Below are 6,263 nucleotides of genomic sequence, written 5' to 3'. Positions count from 1 at the left end.
TTGGACCAAAGAGCTAGCAGTTATTAGGAGACTACTGATAGAGCTCTAGAAAAGAAATGGATCTCTTGAATGAGAAGCAGATAACCTTAGCAGAAGAAGAAATGTGTTTCTATGACCATACTTACATTAAACTGAAAATATTTCTAGGCATCACAAAAATTAGATAACAGTCTGCTAGTAACAGCAGTAGTAGCAAAACTGTAAGAACTGCAAGAAAAAGAAGCAGCATTAATGAAGACACTATTAGTAAAACAAGTTCAGAAGGGAAAAGAAAAAATGAGAATGGGGAAGGAAGTGGCTTGGAAAGTCTAAAGTCCTATTTCACAGAACCGAACAATGACAGAGAAGAAATAGTTGAGAGTGATGGAAAAGTCACGGTGATGGAGATCACAGAAAGAAAGTAAGCAATATTGTACAGGTAAAACTATGGCTGGAGAAAGTGAAGTGCTTCAGGACGACAAGTTTAGGAGTATGGAGTTTCTGACTACAAAAAATGGCCCAGTGTTGAATGCAAATGAATGGAAGGGAATGTGTGAGATTTATGAGTGAGTATTGATAGACATGCACAAGACAAGACTTTCAGCTGCTATAAATCCAGGAAAGTTCAAACACGTGTCTTAGGGCAGCTCATAGCTGAAGCTCCAACAGCACTGCTTGCAAAGAGGTTCGTGCACGCTGTGAATCCACAGTTACCACCTGGAATGGCAGGTAGCTGAATGCATGAGAACAGCCTTAACCCAGGGAGAATAAATATAACAAGGTCCTAAGTGTAGAGTGACTCTTCTTCCACACTGAGTTTCATAAGGCACTTTTCAGCTGAGAATCCAGGCCATTATTCTTAATTGCATATAATATAGAATTTTGTAAATAAACTAACACTTTTCAAAATCCATAGCGCCTGAAGTTTAAAATAAAAATATGCTTGACTTACCAAATCATTAAAGAAAGCTTGTGAAAAATTAAACTAGTTTTTATTTATATAGTATCATAACTGCAGTCTAGATTTTACTGCAATAAAATATACTAAACATAAAACCAAATCCCTGTCCAGAAGAACTTATAATATAAATAACAAATACAATAACTGGTGAAACATACCAATTTTTCATGCTTAGATATTTCAGAAAAACAGCCAAAGTAATTTTATAAACTTTACAAAACAACCCACCTCTGGGATTAAGAACAAGCATGAGAAATTTCAGCTGAAAGAATAATTGTTTCGGAAAGTTAGTGGCAGCTGAAAATGAAACCAATAATGGAAGTGCCTTGTCGACCATAACTATTATAATGGTAGCACAATGCTATAATGAGAAAACACCTAATTGTTTCTTTGTCTATTTGTTTCTTAAAAGGTCTCCGGAAAGATGGATGAAAGACAGGAATCCAGCACCTTGCCTTGCATAAACCAACATAGATCCATGTTAAATAAGGCTGTTTGAAAACCATATTGCAAAATTTACCTAAGAATTTTTTCAAGCACTCAGCTTTAGTACTCCTAATAAATATTTCCTGTCCCATTTTAGATAGTCCAAGCTTTCAAAGCAACATGCTGAAATTAACTCAATTTTTAACTTGTTTTATATGACTTAGGGATTTAATCAGATAAACACTTGCTAATGAGGAAAGCCAAACTGATGAAATCATATCACCCAGAATCCCAACGGATAAGCTTCTCAATGCTTCCCAGATCTGGTCTCCTTAAACTCTCCTTAAAATGCCCAAGTTTCTCCACATTTTAAACAGTTTCAAAAATTTCCATACAAAAGACGACCAGTTAGCAAGTTAGCTAACCAGATTGTAGTTAGCACAAGTTCATTTGTAAGCAGAATGACATGGTGGAATTTCTTTTCTGAATTTGCCAAGGTATATTCTCCAATATTATGGTTGCCTTAACTGCTTTGTTTTTGCATATAATGTGCACTTATTGTCTTTTATTAATCTGTGTATGTTCTGTTCTGTAAAGGTTAAAAACAACCTTTTCCTGCTCTGTTAGCTTTTCTCCTTCACTTTTGCAATCAGCTTACACTAAGATGTACAGATATGGAATTTCTATAATAGACAGGCTTTAAATGTCGCCTTTTTCTTTGTCCTTGAAATAAGATTGTTTTTTAAACTCTTGTCAGTTTTGAAGGAATAAGCACTGTATTGACATTGCCTCAGCCTAGAGCCTGTCACCTGCCGCACGTGGGTTCGAATGCCAGGGGTGGCTGCGGAGCAATGCTGCAGCTGAGGGATGGGTTGCCCCTGAGCACCAAATCCACAGATCAGCTGTCCAGGCACCACATGGGATTGTGGCACCACAGTTCTCTGTATTGGTTCAAGTGGTGATGGACCTTCATGAACAACCTCACTCTTCAGTAAAATAAATGTTGAAACTTGCAAAACAAATGGCATTCCAGGAAAAATTCTTATGCATGAATGTATTTCCTGATTTGGACAAAGGTATGGATTGCTTTGACATTTTACAAAAATTTCTTAACCAGGATGGAAAGCCCTTTGGAAATACCTCTTTTTGTACAGTAACTAAGTTTAAAGTAGGTGCTCTATACTGGCAAAAATATGTATAGACAATAAAAGGACAACATTCTGGAGATACGGAGAGCCTATGATATTCACAGATTTCCATAGAACTTGCAAAAATCAAAAAATTTCAAGACTAAACCCTGACTAGCTGCAATAATGCAATAGGTCTTGAAAAAGAACAGAAATTCCCAAAAGCATATCTACATTAAAATGTTGATTAGATTTCACTTTTATTTTTAAATAATGTTCCTGAATCAAAGAAAGTCCTGAAGCATTTTAGTGAGAATCATTACCAGAGTGGAAGGACTCAGTGTTATGCAAGAACTTAACATTTTCTTTTGTCCAATGAGATCATAGTGGATTTACTTACTGTTCCTAAAATTTAGGGGAAAAAAAGTTTAGCCAAAACTAAATGTAAATGCTTTACCAACAAAACATATTATCCCTTAGAAAAAACTATGCACCTACTGTGGCATTTTAAATTCTGTATCCAATCTGCTTTTTTTTAAACCTTATACTATTCTAAATCACTCTGATATTGTTCAGACTGTGAGCTCTTGAGTTAGAGACTTCCATTTGTAAAGAATCTAACTCAGAATGATTATATGTTGCCTTTAGGGCCTCATAGAATAATAATAACAAGAACAACAGCAAAAATAATAGCAACATTGACAATCAATCTGAAATCTAGAGTAGGATATATAAAATTATTATAAAATGGTTTTGACACCCAGCTGTAAGTAACATTGTTTTTAAGAGTATTATCAGCTGACGCATATATTTTTATACCTATAGCCTATATCTCTGCTGCAGTGGGCAGTCACAACCATTTGTTCTCATCATCTCCCCAGCTGAAATAAAATTTGATAGAAAACATTTCTTCGGGGAAAAAATAGAGATACAACATTGTATGTACAATTGCATAAAGTTCATAGGGAATTTGGTCTGCTATGAGTTGCTTAAAGAATGGATGGTCATTTTATGTAAATCTGGCCTTTTACAGAGTTCAACTAGTAAATTTCATAATGAAAGATGCGTTCCTACAGGTGTGAAGAAACAACTACATGTGCACAAGGTCAAAGAGAGGACAGGTTCTTTATACTACCTTAGTAGTACCTGCTTCATACTGGCAAATTACATCTGCCTGGCAACAACAGTGAACTGTAAAAGTAAAATACAGCACATTAATGTGATGAAGTTTATGTTTCCACCATATCGAACATCTTCATTAACACTTCTTTTCACTGTGTGTATCTGAGGGAAGAAAGCAATTAGAAAGCTTCAGATTTTACGTTAGAGCGGGGAGTGTTTGATCAATGGTTTTACCCATTGAATAATGCAGATTTATCCCAGCCCAAACTATTTAAGAAATTTATGTCAAAGTCAGTTAATAGTTTCAACTAAAAAGTAGTAATTAGTGAACAATTTACGTTTTGTTTCAAAACAGTATTTTATGAGAAGATAAAATTTTTACTAAAAAATGCAAATTAGACAAGATATTACATTCAAGCTATTTTCTCTGCTTTTCATTTCAAAGAGAAATCTGGAAAAATGTCTTGTTTTAAACATTCAGTTCAGCCAGCAAAGTGAAACAATCAATTATTCACACAACTCTATTTACTAATACTCTGTGTGGAGGAGTAGATTGGATGACTAACCTTGTTTGTTCCCACATGACGCCTCCACTTGCTTACATATCTGCTGAGAAATAGAAACCTTGAGCTTCCAACGTCTCATAGGTTTTGACCTGACTGTCTTGCAGTAGCAGTATGGACTTTGTAGAGAATGTGGCTGTACTGAAATGAATCTGTACTCTTCTCACTTGCTGTAAATACTATTAGAAAGGAAGGTTTCCATAGTAATGAAGATAAGCATTTGGAAAGACACATCACCATTTCTGAGGAAAAACACTGAGTTTGACTTGTATAAGTCTTTTTAAGTTATGTTGAAAGCCAGTTTTCTCTACAAATATTTCTACTTCATATACTATGAAGGCACATGAAATTTAATGATTTTTGAGGGGATGAAGATTCCTTTTTGTGCAGTTTCTGCATCACTTCACACATACATGAACATTGTATGGCAAGAAAAAAAAGAGATCAAAGAAATCCAGCTGTAGCCCAAGAGCATGGACACAGATTTGACGTAAATGTCTGGGATGTAATATAGTGTACCTGTGCAGTGAAACATTAAACAGAGTAACTAGATAGTAACACAAATGTGAAGACTATATGGAACTGTCATAATTAATAAATAAACTTTGTAAAATATAAAATAATTCTTAGAAATCCAGACAAGATCCATATGGGGGACAAATTAGCATATGACAGGTTTTCTAACCTTTACTTTACTCTGCTTCTGCTCTTGGCCACTGCTGTATTCTGGATGACATAGTCCTTGGATCAGATCCTATATTCCTATTTTACTCTCATCATACAAACCATGTTTCACAAAGTGAAACAATAAAATAGAATTGACTGCTCAGTATGGTATCATAAAGCCTGTATAGCTGTAAGACCTAACAAAGATCTCAAGATGTCATAACTTTAGTTGTTTACCCAAATATAGTCCCTTTGAGGACACATTTAATTTTTATACCTTATTTTTCCTCTGTCATGAAAAGGCTTTAAAATTATCTAAACCTAGAGGGATGGTATGAACATCAACACACACCCCAGTCAAAATGAACCATAGAGAAGACTTGCTGAAGTAGCTTTGTACGAGTTCGGAGCCACAGGGCATTTCTTACTCATTTTTTTATGTAAGTGTTTGTGTAGTTGCTTGTTACCCACTATCACACAGTGCATGAGCAACTGCACGTGGGACTGTCCAAGAGGTATCACTGATTATTGAAGGTAGGTACCTTCATAAGGAAGATATTGAAAAGCCAAACCACTGACAGCTAACTGAAGTATAGTTAGCTTGTGAGTTCAAATAAAACCATTACACTTTTTAACACCCATTATACATAATATGGGTAATCACATGAATGTTTGTAGGCTTAGTAATCCTGATCACTAAAGACTGCCAGTCTATATTATCATTATTTGAGCTGTGGCAAAGAGTGTTTTCAGTCTTAATAAGTGATTGTATCTCTACACACAGAACAGAAAAGGCATTTTAAAGTACTCTCTATTCTTTTTTATTCCTCAGACTATCTGGTATGTTAAATAGGCTCCAGACACTGCTTTTTCACCAAATTTTCTACTGAATAGAGGAGTATGATATCCTACTGTCCAGGAAAAGTCATTCTTTTATATATATACACACTTAGTGAAAAGCCCAAAGGTAGGACAGATGAGATCTTACGAAAGCAGGTGCTTGTACCCTTTCTATGGTGACACTAAATTTTTATAGATGAATAAAAACATGTATAGAGATATGAAGAAGCACACGAAAAAAAAAATCAACCTCACTGGAAAATTATAACAACAGTGAGGACATAAGGAATGAGGACTCAGAGAGGCAAAAAGGTGAAGTAATTGTTCCTAGCTCACGTTGTAGGTCTTTGTCCAAGGCAGGAGTGATGAGTTCTGATTACTGAACTACCTCTCACTCTTTCTTTTCCATTTTAAAGCCATTAGTACTAGGAATATGTCCCACACTTATCAGATGAGTCTCTGCTTATCTTCATAAGACCTGTTCTAATTTCCCAGTCTTAGGAATACTTTTGGACAGCTGCTACTTTTCTAAAAATCATCCTTTTAGGAAGCCATGTCTGTCTTTGCTACACAAGAGTA

The sequence above is a fragment of the Buteo buteo genome, chromosome 10 (genome assembly GCF_964188355.1).
Source record: "Buteo buteo chromosome 10, bButBut1.hap1.1, whole genome shotgun sequence".
Classification (NCBI taxonomy): domain Eukaryota; kingdom Metazoa; phylum Chordata; class Aves; order Accipitriformes; family Accipitridae; genus Buteo; species Buteo buteo.
This window is presented reverse-complemented; position numbering follows the sequence as displayed.